Here is a 14556-nt window from a genome sequence, read left to right on the forward strand (position 1 = left end):
ATGAGACTTATCATTGGCGAGGTGCAAGGTGGGATTCAATCCAGGTAAAGGCTCAAATTTGAATCCCAAGAAGAAAGAGTATCAAGGAGATTAGAGTGAATTGACAGTGTCAAAGGCAGCAGACTGGTCAAGGAGAATTAGGATAGAGGATAGGTTGGGGTGCTTAGCAGAGGCAATGAAGTTGGACACATTTCTGAGAGCAGTTTCTGTGGAGTGACCGGTGCAGAAATCTGCTTGTATGGGAATTTGAAGGTTGTGGATGTCTGAGAAATTGGTAAGACGGTTGTACACAATCCTTTCAAACACTTTAGAGAAGTGCTGAAGGGGAGATACAGGGCGAAAGTTATCGGGTACGTTCGGGTCAGGCCCTTGCTTTTTAAGGAGCGGTGACAATGGCTATTTTGGAAACAGAGGGAAAGCAAGCAGAGTCGTAGGACAGGTTAATGAGTTCAGCGAGATGAGAGGCCATTCAAGGCTTGTCTATTGGAGGATCAAGAGGGTCTGGTGGGTCACAAGAGGGGTTAGCCTTCATCAATAGAGATAGGACTTTGTCAGTATTAGTGTGACTAAAGTGGGAGATATAGGCAGAGGATGATGGTAGAGTAGGTGGAGTGTAAAATGGAGGAAGGAGCGTGAACAAGGTCAGGAGAGAGTTTCTAATTTAGGAAATGTTTGCAGCAAATCATTCACCTAGGTCATTTGATGTCAGAGTGGAGTTGATAGTCAGACTTTGGAGGAATCAGGAGTGAGTTTAGGGAGCCCTGTAACTGACGAGGATGGTTGGAGTGAGAGTCAATGAGGGTTAGGTGGATTTGAGAGTGTTCAGGGCAGAGAGGTAAAGTTGTAGGTCCTCATGAGAGTGGGCATGCCTCCATTTGTGCAGCAGCCGACATGTCTGTGCGGAGAGAGCAAATGATACGGGTGACCCATGGTTGAGGATGCTGAGACTTGGGGTGAAAGTAAGTAGTGGGAAGTGAGAAGAGAATGAGTCGTATAGTAGGGATTGGAAGCTAGAGAAGGCAGGGTTGGTGGAAGAGGCACTGGGTATGAAGGAGAAGAGTGAGAACTGTAGGTCAGAGAAAAAGGGGGTATGGCTGAAGATGTACATTTCCTTTTAGTAATGGGTGAAACAAGTGGTGAGGAAAGGTCAATCGTGGTAGAAATAATTGAGTGATCAGATAACGATCAGAACCCTTGGCATGTTATATTAGAGAATTTCATAGTCACAAGGGGAAACAAAACTACTTGAGGGTAACCATTATATCTCTGTACGCAGACAATATGCTTTTGTACGTTAAGGAACCTAAGCATAACCTCACGCAATCATGGTGGATGTGGACAAGTACAGCACCCTATTGGGAGAAGTGTAACGCTCACCTGATTCTCGCAGAGGCGCCGGTCTTGACTGGGCGACTACCGTATCTCCAAAGGTGATGTGTAGCACCTGGTTGGCTCTTGGGCTGGACCTCTGTGCACTGTATGACTGACGTGTAGAGTAAGATGTCTGCAGATAGAAAATATGGGGTTAATGAACTGGGGTTATTGGGGTGTCCCTATCTCTTTCCTCTTCTCCTCTCCTGTAGACCCCCAAAGGTTAACGCTCTCACCTTAGGTAAGTGAATGCCGAGCTCTCCATCTGCCTCGGGGCAGGGTGCTGTAACCAGTTTCTTCACTGGATAGGTAGCGCAGGCCTCTTGACTTCAGAGGACTGCTGTCCGTCGTTTACTGCACGAACGGTAAGTTTTGAGTCATTCAAATGTCTTTAAAGTCTTTAGTAATGATGTCTCTTGTTTTGCAGGGTTCCGGCGATGGCGGATGACGGGCTGAAGTGAGTTGAAGATGGAGCCCGTGTGATGAATAGAAGCGCCTGGAAGCACGTAAGTAAGCGCTTGTTGCCTGCTTCACGATGCGCTCTAACTGTCTTTTTATTTTGCAGGTACGAGTTCGGAGCGGCTGCAGGGTGCCGGAATACCCACTGGATTAGATGTGGAAAGGAGTAATGGCACGTGAGTATTAAAGTTCCCCAATGTCTTTTAACACACCTTGTTTTGTCTTTCAGATGCGGGATGCAGCGCCGAAGGCCTCCGGAGCGTGCAAAGAGTTGGTAAGCTTTTGTCTTTCAGATGCCTGAATGCAGTGTGAAGACCTCCGGAGCGCACGAAGAGTAGGTAAGCCTTTGCCTTTCAGATGCCGGAATGCTAACCTGTTCTTTCTTGTCTTTATAGGTGTTGCTGAAGACTGGATTCAGGATGGTAAGCCTTTGCCTTTCAGATGCCGGAATGCTAACCTGTTCTTTCTTGTCTTTATAGGTGTTGCTGAAGACTGGATTCATGATGGTTAGCCTTTTTCCTTAGGCCCAGGACCGGATGCAGAAGACACGATGAGCGTTCTGCTGCAGAGGTTGGAGAATAACGCAAAGCAAGATTCATCCACCGGGTGTGGTTTAAATAGCCTCCTGTAGTGCTTCGGTGTCTCCTTCCACAGCCACGCCTAGGTAAGAAAAGAGTTCCTGCTTTCCAGAAGAGTTCCAGTGTTCTGAATCTAGGGAGTGGCTCCAGCCCCACCCAACAGGAAAAGTAGTTCCAAACAGAAGGGGATCAGAGGCTCAACTGGCAGGCAAGTAAGCAGCATGGTCTGCTGCAGGTAAGTCCACCCAAGCATTATGAGCCCGGCGCTTCCAGCGCTGGGACTGGGCATATTTATGAGCCTGGTGCCACTGGCGCCAGGACTGGGTCCAAAAGGTCCCAATTGGGACTGGTTGGCACTCGGAACCTGGGTTATGGATCTGCTTCCAAGGGAGTTGGGAAAACCCTGACCTTTTGGAAGCAGAGATCATGACAAGAAGTCAGAGATACTGCCCTTCACATCCAGCACCAAACAGGAAGACACTCTAGCAAACTTCAAATGGTGTGTGATGGCATTAAGTACTTTGGAATAGCAGTATCAACTAACATGGTCACCCTGAACATGGAAAATTACACCAAAACCCTAATGTTATGGAAGCCAAGGTGAATGCTTGAATTTTTCTACCAATTTTACAGGCGGCTAGAATATCTCTGGCAGAAATGGCGGTGGTGGTGCCAACATTATAATACATCTTCAATAACTGACCTATAATCCCCAACACTATCTTCTGCCACAGAATTAAAAGCATGATGATCAATTTCGTCTGGGCAGGCAAACAACCCAGGATAGCCTATGACATACTGACAAACCGTACGAGAGCGGTGGCCTAGACTACCCAGACCTTTTTTAAGTCTATTATCTATTCTATTCTAAAAAGTTCTTATAGCGGCGCAAGCATAATATGCAACATGGTGGTACACCACAGCGCTGGAGTATCCCCATGTCAGGATCGGAAGAGCAACAACACACTCAGACAGCCTGACGTCTATACTTTGGGGCAAATATAAGCACAGCAAAGGAAGTACAGCCTGTAGACACTACATTCCATGTGTGGGATAAAAATCACAAAAGTGCTGGAGGAGAAACGCCTCTTCTCTCCAAAATTCTCCATACATGCAGTGAGGGATTGAAATAACATTCGAAGGATTGTTCAAGTCCCATTTTAATAGACTAAATATACATACACTGCAGGAGATATTCGTAGATGGGCATATGCTTTCAGCAACTCCAAGAACGTGGGGCATAGAATGCAAACACTATTTTCCTTGGCAGGGAGGATAGCTCAGGGGCAACGCATGTGTCTTGGAAGCCAAACAGGGCATAGCAACACAGGTATGAATCCCAGGTTTGCGCTTAGAAACTGGTCCCTGATATTCAGCGCTATAAAAGAACAATTATAATAATTATACTACAGATTCAAACACTTGATTCAGACAGTTCCAGAGCATCCCTGGGGAACCATTCCCATCACCCAAAGCTTAACATATAATGGAACCACCCAGATACACCACACTGGTATCATCAATATACAAAATCATCAAAACACAAATGGTGGAGGAACTGAATAACTTATGGAACAAATGGGAGAACACTCTGTGTAGGGCTATCGCGGATCGCCGGTGGAAATCTGCTTGTATGTAACCCAGAAGAAAAGAGATGAATAACAGACACAGGCTCACACCCTATAAGTCCTTACACCAAATGTACTAACACCCCTTTTAGGCTCCAATCCTACTACCCAGAGATATCAGCCGAATGCAGTAAGTGGCACGAACAAGAAGCAGATTTCATACACTTGGCTTGGCAATGTCCTAGGATGAAAAAAGTTTGGCAACAAATATGGTAGATGAAAATCGTAGGCGATCATGTCCCTGAGGCCCCCCTTTAGCTGGCGACCTGGCATATTTGAAGGAGAATGAGACAGAGTCTTAGGAATTGCATCAGTGATGGCAAGCTCACTAATAGACAGATCCTGGTTGAAAGGTCCTTGACCCACTCTAAAAAGTGTCTGTGCGCTATGTCTAACAGCAAACTGAAGGAGTCCCAGTTTGCTGCAGCGCTGCAGACCAGGAGTAGACAAACAGATATTTGGTCCCACTAAGAAGTGATCTGGATAAGGAAGTAGAGTACACAGCTGGGATCAATGAAGGAAGGGACGAGAGCTGGTTTGGCTAGTGAGTGGTAAGCGAGAGACCACTTCAACAGCCCAGATTGTGTGATGGGGTTTCTAGACAGATGGGGGGTGGGAGGGAGGTGCACGACACACTGAGATGAGGATGATTTTAACTGTAATGTTGGTGCTGGGGGAGTTGGACGGGGAATGGTAAGGGGGAAATGTGGCTGAAATTCGGTGAGACCTAACTATTAAATGGTATTGTTGCGTGGAAATGTGACACTGTGCAGTTGTTGTGAGGTTATGAATATAATCAAGTAAAAAAATATTTTAAAAAATAAACAAACAAGAAGTCACAGTCTGGCGCAATCATTGCTAAAGCCGTGAGGAGTGCACCCACAATGGAAACCAGAACACCTAAACTTTGTGGTGTATGATCGATAGAAAGAATAATGGACCTAGTAGGGGTGGTCCATGTGTTTTAGAAGTGGTCCTGGAGTCAGCTGGCATATACAATGGCCACTGCAAGACTAACATTTTAAGTTCAGTCAAGGACATGTGTCACCTTGGGAATCATGAGGCCCAAAAAGTCCACAGCTCTTGCTACTACACACTGGAAACACCTGAAATCTACCCTCAAAGGGGATGGAATCAGTCTAATTTCCAAATCCAGAGAAGTGCTAAGGTCATTATCTCATGCAGGCACTGGACCAGGTCCCTAGGAATAATACCAACTAGGGAATCCGTCCGTAACTCCTGAGGGAGGTCAAAAGCTACTATTCTTTGCAGCTGATTCTAGGTCTCATTGCCATTTTATTCCACCACGGAGATCAAATATAACCTGGCCAGAGTGGCACTGAGCGAGGCAGCCCTCGTTTAGAGAAATGTGTTAAATAATGAGAACCCTGCCAGGGCCTCTATTAAAGCTAATAGATGGAGTCACCAAAGTCAGAGGGAATGGTGCTGCTAGATCTAGATGCTGAAGCCAGGGGCAGCAGTACCATCACTACTAAAACTATAGTTGCAAGCATAGGGGTCGACACAGTGGTGGCAAAGACTGTATGAGACTTGTGACCAAGCATGAGGGTGAGCAGTTGTTAAGTCACCACTGTCCAATAAAGGAGCAGAGGGCATAAGAATTGGTCAAGACCGGCGCCTTTTTGACAACACCCAGCATGGCTAACTAGAAGGTCCCAATTCAGCAGCACTTTAAAAGGAGGTAGGAAAGATAGGAATGTCAGAACTTAACATTGCAGAGGCAGACTCACATGATGCTTGGACAGAAGCCTTGGGCCTGTGATGGTGATCGGAGGAGGACAAAGAATGATGGTGAGAAGAAGGCACACAGCATGATTGCCATCTTTTCTTCTCATCTCTGCCTTCCGCTCCAGGCAAATGTTCTGTCTTCAGTTCTTTCTGCTGGATCCATATGCAGAGAAGAGTTGCTCATAAGAGAGAGGGATCACCTCTGCCCTTGCCCATCCTGCTCAGAGCTAGACCAACTTTGGCACCTGTTACTTCACAAACTAAGGGTCCCGTGGGAGGAAGCCCAATGTTATCTATCCTAGTCCTGCCCAAGACACCACACACTGCATCTGTTGGGGCCAGAAACCAATATTTTCCTGCATTAGTGATCAAGGCTTAAAGCCAGACTTAGGAGACATGATGCAGTCACAATTTAAGAAGTGGCTTTTCCACACATAAAAAAAGAACGGAGGTAAATGAGTGTTACCAGAAATATATACATACACAAACTGTACGACCTCATTTTAGGTGCAATGGGGGCACTGACGCAATCTCACGAAACTGATGAATGGCCCACAAAGCAAGATGAGCTTGCCTATAAATATCAGGTGAGGAGAGTGCAAAACATGTACAAACATAACAATCAGTGGAAAGCTAGACATTGCCCAGAAACTACCTACTTGCTTCCAAAGATAACAAAAAGGGACCATGACCCTTGCCCTGGAAATGCTAACTGTCCCTCAGCTCACCCGCTTCCTGCCCATTGTCACCGGTTCCAAACCTTCCAGGTCAGCTTCCTACTTTTCAGATTCATAACATACTGTGATGGGATCCGCACAGAGCTAAAGACATAAGTCTCCACCTTATGTGTTCCCAGGGCAGGTGAAAATGTCCAACTTTGTTTTTGGTTGGTGAGAACCCATTGAATTGTAGGAGCGTGTAAGGCGCTTGGTGGGTGAGAAAACTGATCACATGGCGGGTGACACCCACCGAAAGCGGGTGAGTTGAGAGGAATGCGCATAATGCCCCCTAGTGGCTGAAAATGTTTCTGGAACAGTCTACGACTCGAATTCTATTTAAAAATATGAGATATAGGACAGTGGAAAATATCCATTAAAATAACATTTCTTTGATTTTCTGCATATTCAGAACGGTCAGTCTCAACCACAGTGATCTTCTCGCAGATAGGTTGTTTGCAAAGGGCTCTGTAATAAACTTAAAAGCACACATTCTTTGAGTGAAAGCAAAACATTCTTATAGTTGTCTGCTAGGAAGTAAGCAGAATGTTTTGTACATCCCAGAGCAACATGTCATTATGGCCTAGGAGTGCTAATGTATTGGCTGCTCTTAACAGGCCAAATTTGTGCGGAGTGGTGCCAGTCTGACGAATCCATCCTTCTGTTGCCATTAGGCAGAGAAGATGTGTAAGATGATGTGAAGCAAAGGATCCAGGACATTTCTTCGGGACAGGGGATACCACTCAATGATAGAGAGAGTGGATCTGGTTCAGCAGCCGTGTATTTTTCAAGTCTCTGGAAGTTGATTATTGAAGCTGGTGAAAGGAAAATATCTAGCATTTGCTCAGGAGACTAGACAATACTAGAATAAGGAGAGGATTCCTTCATTGCAGCTTTGCAAAAACTATGCTTTGTTTGCAAGTGAGTAAGCAATGTTAAACTTTGCTGTTACAGATCTAGAGACATCGGACAAAATCTTGTCTTTAATAGAATGAAGACTTCCTGAGCTGTAAGCGTGGGCAATCTTTATTCTATGACAAGACAGGAGGCTCGCATTATGCTTGTTCAAAGCTCGCCACCACTCTATTAGTTATGTCAGACACAAGCTTGAAGTAAAATGTCTTAAAAGTCGACTCAGGGGACCAATCGGCTGATTTCATGATATCCTGAAGGGACACCCCTGCTGAAAAGGCTCTAGACGCCATCGCGCCCCTAGCAGAATGCATGCCAAACTGGGCTAGGTCTATCTCTGCCCAATGCATAACCTCTCGCACCCATCTGGCAATTGTCACTGTTGCTACTGCATGGAAAGGCTTTCTACGCGCTATTAGCAGCTGAGTTACTCCTCTAGGTCTTAGGTGCGCCGTTGCAGTTTCGTAATGTTTAATACATTGTCCTAGGCACAGCTTCTTATTCTCAACAAAGTAGGGGTAGGAGATAATTTTAGAATCTGTTTTTGTTCGTTTAGCGATGGTAAAGGCTACTCCATCTGGGTAGAATATTTTCTTATCAATCTCTAGTGCCTTCATGTTGGATACTCTAAGGCGCGCCTGATAGCTGGGATTGAGAAAGATGTTTGTTCTCTGGCCATGTGAGGAACAGTGTGAAAATGTCTCTGACATCCCACAATACTGCGTATTTCGGTTCAGGAAGCATTTTCAGCTTCATCCCGCTCAGTAATCGCAGGACTGTGGGGTGTTCGCCAACGGCGGCATTCTCTATTCTGTTACGTCCTGCTGAAATAGTCAATCTAAAACACACCTATAGTCCTAAAGGCGCTACCTTCTTGACATTTTTCTGCTAAGAAAGTGAGTATCTGTACTACAGGGGCAGAAACGAGGTCCAGACCATGCTCTGTGCACCACTGGGTCCAACTGTTCCATGCAGCGTTGTAGCTCCTGATGGTGGAAGGCGCCCAGGAATCTCTTATGCAATCTGCAGCGAGATGCAAAATGCCTGGCAAATCCCACTTTCTCCTGAAACCTTGCAGGCCATCAACCGCAATGTGCCCGCCGTTCTTAGCGGGTGTCTCTGTGCGGCAGGACCGAGCAGGAGGTCCGGCTGATGATGAACTGTCCTCGGAAAATCCGTAGAAAGTTCCATCGCTACTGGAAACCAGGGCTGCGATTTCCATATGGGGAGTATAATCACTAGCTCCACCTGCTCTCTGCGAACTTTCGCTAATGTTCTTGTAATCATGAGAAACAGAGGGAAGGCATAGTGGATCGCTCCGCTCCATGGTTGGATGAATGCGAGCTGTACCCGGTTCTATTCTCCAGCTGAAGTATATCAGAGTTTTGTGGGTCCAGTCTGGACGCAAATAGATCTATATGTAAGAGACCCTAGAGTTTCTGCAACTCCTTGAAGACTCGCAGGTGTAGCTTCCAGTCGCTGGAATCCACAAGATATCGCGAGTTCCAGTCTGCTACCTCGTTGAGAGTGCCTGGTAAGCATTCTGCTGAGACTGTTATCTGATTCTGGAGGCAATAATGCCAGAAGTCTTTTGCCAGTTCTGCTAGCAGTTTGGACTTCGTTCCTCCTAATTTGTTGATATACCGCACTGCTGAGATGTTGTTCATCTTGAGCAGCACGCAACATTTGTCTCTGTCCTTCGTGAATGTGCGGACCGTGAATGAGCCTGCCAATAACTCGAGACAATTTATGTGGAGTCGCAATTCTTGCTCTGACTATTTCCCTTCTGTCTCCTTGTGTTCGCATCAGGCCCCCCATCCTGATCTGCTCGCACTCTGACTCTATGATGAGGTCTGGAGAGTCCCCCAAAATAGCTCGGCCATTCCAGGCTTCCATATTCTGGAGCCACCAGTGTAGCTCTGTAATGGCATCGGCATCTAGTGTCACCAATTGATGATAACCGAGTCCTCCTTGTAGGTGTCTTATTTTTAACCTCTGTAGGGCTCGATAGTGGAGGGGACTGGGAAAAATCGCTTCAATAGAGGCTGCAAGCAGACCCACTACCCTGGCGAGGCTCCTTAGTGAAATCACTCTCTTCGCTATCACGAGCTTGAGTTCTTTCTTTATCGCTCTTACTTTGCGCTGTGGAAGCTCGAGCGTTGCTTTGAGGGTATCTATATTGAAACCTAGGAATTTCAGGTTCTGGACAGGTGCTAATTGGGATTTGTCTAAGTTCACTACAAATCCGAGTGATGACAGGAGCGAGAAGATCCAATGGACGCTCTTGGTGAGAGACACCTTGTCCGGGCCTAGCACGAGAATATCGTCTGGGTAAATAATAATGCGAATCCCTCTCTCTCTTATGGCCGCTGCAACAGGTCTCATCAATTTCGTAAACGCCCAGGGAGCTGATGCTAGGCCGAATGGTAGACATGTGAAACGCCATGTTTCTCCGTTCCATCAGAATCGGAAATACCTCTGAAATTCCTGAGCTATCGGAATCGTCAGGTAAGTGTCCTTGAGATCGAGGCGAGCCAACCAATCTCCTGCACAAAGGAGGTCTCGGAGCAGATGGATACCTTCCATCTTGAAGTGGTTTTATACAAGCCACTCGTTCAAACTTTTTAAATTCATGACTGGCTGTATCTTGTCCCCTGTGTGTACTAAGAACATATTGCTGAGGAACCCCGGTCCTCCATGAATCTCTCGCTCTATGACATTTTTGTTTTTCAATTTGAGCAGTTCGCTGTGAAACAGTGCAGCTTCCTCGCTTGCCATGTGAATGGGACATGGTTCTGAACTCTGAAAGGGATTCCCCACAAAATCTAGACGTAGACCTGCTACTGCTTGCAACACCCATGCATTGCGCGACAAAGGTTGCCATGCGTTTAGAAACGGAAGGGTTCTCCCTCCTACTCTCATGTTCACTGCACTCACCTCCTGATGCATTAGGTTGATGATAGGATCCTCTCCCTTTGCGGCCTCTGGGAAACCTGGATCTGGTCGGGAAGAAGGTGTCTTGTTTCCCTTCCCAGTACTGGGCGCGCGGCCCCTGGGGTCTGCGGTTATAATTGAAGCGACCGGACGCACAACCCCGCTGTCGTCCGGTCCCGTAAAAAACTCGACCCGAGAAAATCTTCATTGAACTCTGGGCCCTCTCCAGTGCTGAATATGTGCCCACAAACAGACATTTCCTGAGCGAATGCTTTGCCAAATAACAGGCCTTTGGCACTTTCGCCTGCCTCGTAAGAGGCTAGGTCGCTTAGTTTGCTGTCAATTTTCAGCAAAACACCTCTTCTCCTTTCTGACGAGAGCACCCAGTTCGCGTTCCCTAGGAGACAAACCGCTCTTTGGGCCCAGTTCGCCAGAGCGGGAACGTCCACTGGTGCCCCAGTATCTTTTGCTTTCTCCGCTAGATCCATTATTTTGGCTAATGGACATGCAATATTGAGGAGCTTGTCCTGGCACCCTTGCCATGCACGGTCAACTCCTTTCCTGATGTCTCGTGCGGTTTTAGTTACAAATGTGACCATCCTAGGATCTAGGTCTGGTGTATCTGCTAGCTTCTCCGGCAAGTCTGGCCTGGGACACTCTGATCGCATACATGATCGCACTTCTCGTTCGAGCGGTTTACGTATGTGCTGTGCCATGTAAGCTGCCACTCTAGGCAATGGCACCCACTCAGACGATTTCGGGTGCCTGATAGCCTCCGGGTCAAACATGTCAGCGGTGGTATCTCCATCTTGAGGGTCGACCTCCTCTTCGATATGTTGGAAGGTGTCGTTCTCATCTCCTCCCTCATCGTCAGGCATATAGCCTTCATCGTTGTCCCCTGGATTGTTCACCCCTGGGGCAGAGAGTCTGTCCTGGCATTCTTTTTTCTTTTCCAGGAAGGCTCTTTGTAGCCTTGCGACAGGGTCGCTCATTCCTTGGGGAGCAGTATCCTCCCTTTCCAAGTTGGCGAGGGTGGGGGGGGCAAAGAGTTCTTGCTCTTCCGAGCTGCTTTACGCCCCTCAAAATCAACCCCTGTGGGGTGTCTGGCTGACGGGCCCTCTCCGGGGCTATCTGCTCTTCTTTTTCTGGCGAGGCGAGCTTGCTGTTCTGCCATTATAGCCTCCAAGACTTCCAATCTTTGTGTGATAGGCTGGACTCCTTGTGAGACTGCTTTGGTGAGTGAGTCTCCCAGCACTTGCTTAAAACTTTGGGAGAGGTCATCTTGCTGGTAAGGGCCTTCTTCCCATTCCTCTTCAGACCACTCTGGTGAAGTGGATGGAGTTTGACCAGGGCTGTTGCATTGAGCCATATTTTTAGTTGGCAGTGCCAAATCTATGTTGTCAGCCAAGGGGATTTAACAAGTTCTTGCCTTGTCTCTTGCTCCGTCAGCCTGACAGGCTATGTTCTACTGAGAAATGTCTTGGAAGGAATCAGTCCTTCGATTTATAATTCCCTTTTGTTTTGTTTTTTTTATATGAAAATCGCTTGTGAGGCTGTGGAGTTCCGTCCGCTTCGCGATCTCCCTGTTAAATTGTGCGCGCAGGGGATGCCGGGAGAATAATCCTCTCTTTGGTCCTAATGCTCACCGGGTTCGCCGGCGCGGCTTCGTAATATGGAAAGGAGCGGGGCAGACTGCCTGAGGCGAGTGCGTTTGCTCGCGGCGACGGCCACGCGACCTACTTCACAAACAACGGCGGTTTTAGTCACCTGCACTCCGTCGACTACGGAGTAAGAAATGCGCTTCTCTGGCAATCACGCGCTGGTAACACTAACGCTAGTATAGCACCAAGTATGCTTCTCGCGCGCCCTATAAAATGAATTCTGAGAAAATACGAAAGCAATTAAGCCCAATATAGAAGCTTGTCAAACATGAGGTACTTATCTTTCTTGGGCTGCAAAAAGAAAGAGGAAAGGACCTGGGGTGAGGGGTTCTTATGGACTGACCTGCAAGCTGATAGGTGCAGGAGTAGAGGTCAGGACTACCTAAACCCAGAGGATCATGGGAACCATGGTTTTGAAGCATGATGTTGAGAACTTTCCTGATTTTGAGAACTTTTAAATCCAAATTTACATATTATTTCTAAAATGGACCGAAAATAAGTTATAAATGTTGTAGTTTTAAAAGTTATAAGTTGAAAAGCTGTCGTGGCAGTAATAAAGAAATTATAGCATAATGTGAGCCTCCTGTCTTGTCATAGAATGAGACCAAAGACTTGTGATGATGCAGATGCTCTATGTGCAGCAAGGGTGTCAGAGTGAGCAGACTACAGAGAATGCCATATTTGATGAATCCCCCCACTGAACCTTTCTAGAGGCTGCAGTCCAAAAGCTGAGACCTCCAAAGAGGCTTTGGCGAACACTGAAGTTTCTTGGAGGTTACTCCCTGATCGATTCCCTTAATACACTTCAGCCTACCCAGCCCTACCGAAAAGGGTTGTATTGGCCACTTTGACACCCCAAAAATAGGCAAATACTCCCCAAAAATTAAAATAGGTAGTAAAAATACAAAAAAGAGAGACATATGGCCATGTGCCCCTGCTTTCACTCACACAGCTCCATGGATGTGTTTGGACCAGCAGTGCACGTAGTACCACAGGAAGAAATTGCTATTATTGCTGCCTGATTGGAAGATGTAAACAAGTACTTTTTAATGTGTATGAATAAGTGCAAAGAAATTATTTCAAAAACATTTCCGTTTCCCAGTTAAAACATATTTTACTTGCTTATGCAATACTCCCATTGGGAATCGGACTTACATTTTTACTCCCAAAAAATCATTTTACTCCCAACTTCAAAGAATAGGGAGTAAAATACTCCCACTTCAAAATCTAATCTTGAGCACTGAGCCTACAATTAGGCATCTTTTGGCAAATTAGGCAGCAATCTATGGTGTAAGTGTCCAATGGACAATGATCGGTGCATGGCCATCTTTATTGAGATTTCTGCCACCAATGGAGCCACATTTGCCAAACAGAGTTGCTGCTAATACAGAAGACAAGGGAGGTTCTGACCCACTGGGGAAAAGGAAAGACGCAATACCAGTACTACCTTCACAGAAAGCTAAGCCAAGGAAAGGCACCAACGAATCTCCAGAAACTTCCTTAAAAAAATTGGAGAAAATTTAAAAAGCTACTGTTAGTGTCCAGAGAGCCTCTCTGCAAAAAAATACAAATAAACTAACCCCAACAACTATCAATAAAGGGCATGATCGGACAATGGATCAGATAAGATGCATTGAAGTGACAGGAGTTATTTTCTCCATTCATCATGCAAGGATCATCCCTTTCATTTTTTCCTTTTCCATACAAGTAGATGTAAAACAGAGGTTTTTCTTTTTGTTTTTTCAAGACAAGGTGGTCAATATGCAAAACATTTGGAAAGTGTAGTGCTTTTATTTTAAGTAAAGTTTGCCAAGATTAGACCCTTTCAAGAAGCTATTCAGTGTTCAACAATGTGAATCAATATCTCATTCTGTTTTTTGAAATTCTAAATCAAGCTACTGCCCAATTATCAAAATCCTTACTTAGATGGAGGAAGGAGTAGAGAAATAAAATTCAACTGACTGAACTATTGCCACAAAGCCAAGTTGATACCCAAAACCTTTTTGCATTCCCTCTCATGGTTTGAAAACTACAAAATAAGGTTCTAGCACTGCTTGCATCTGACGTATTGTACTAGTAAAGTAGGGAAACCGAGGACTTCACAGGGTTTAAAAAATCCCTAAACATGCAGTTTGTGCACGCTGTTTGAATTTTAAAACTAGAGCTTTTTTTCTACTCTTAACATTTTCACAATGGCACACAATTATTATGAATAAGGATGAATCGCTGAAAAAGAATAGCTTTGCTATTTTACAGAAGTGTTGCAAGGATTGGCACTCATTCATACTGCTGTGAATAAGAAATGGCCTGCACACCAGGTGCCATGGATCCGTGGCCATTCTGTCATTTGGGGGTCACACAACTCCACCTAGACAAAAAGAGCTACCATGCACTAGAAATGATCAGATTCGTATCTCTGCAGCTTTTAGTAGGTGAGATGTCTGATTTTTAGAGTCATATGGTTGTTTCAGGGTACCACTGATGAAGAGAGAGGATAGAAAAGGTAAACGATAAAGCAGAAGGTGGAATGTACGACCTCCTTTACTTT

At 45.8% G+C, this 14556-nt stretch overlaps 1 protein-coding gene across 2 annotated transcripts in view; it reads right to left on the reverse strand.

Moving 5' to 3' along the window:
* The window catches only part of ACCS (1-aminocyclopropane-1-carboxylate synthase homolog (inactive)), a 1238632-nt gene that overhangs the window by 1030375 nt on the left and 193701 nt on the right, over positions 1 to 14556 (reverse strand). The gene's annotated exons all lie outside the window — the stretch shown is intronic.

The sequence above is a fragment of the Ambystoma mexicanum genome, chromosome 11 (assembly GCF_040938575.1).
Source record: "Ambystoma mexicanum isolate Mex_15411 chromosome 11, UKY_AmexF1_1, whole genome shotgun sequence".
Taxonomy (NCBI): domain Eukaryota; kingdom Metazoa; phylum Chordata; class Amphibia; order Caudata; family Ambystomatidae; genus Ambystoma; species Ambystoma mexicanum.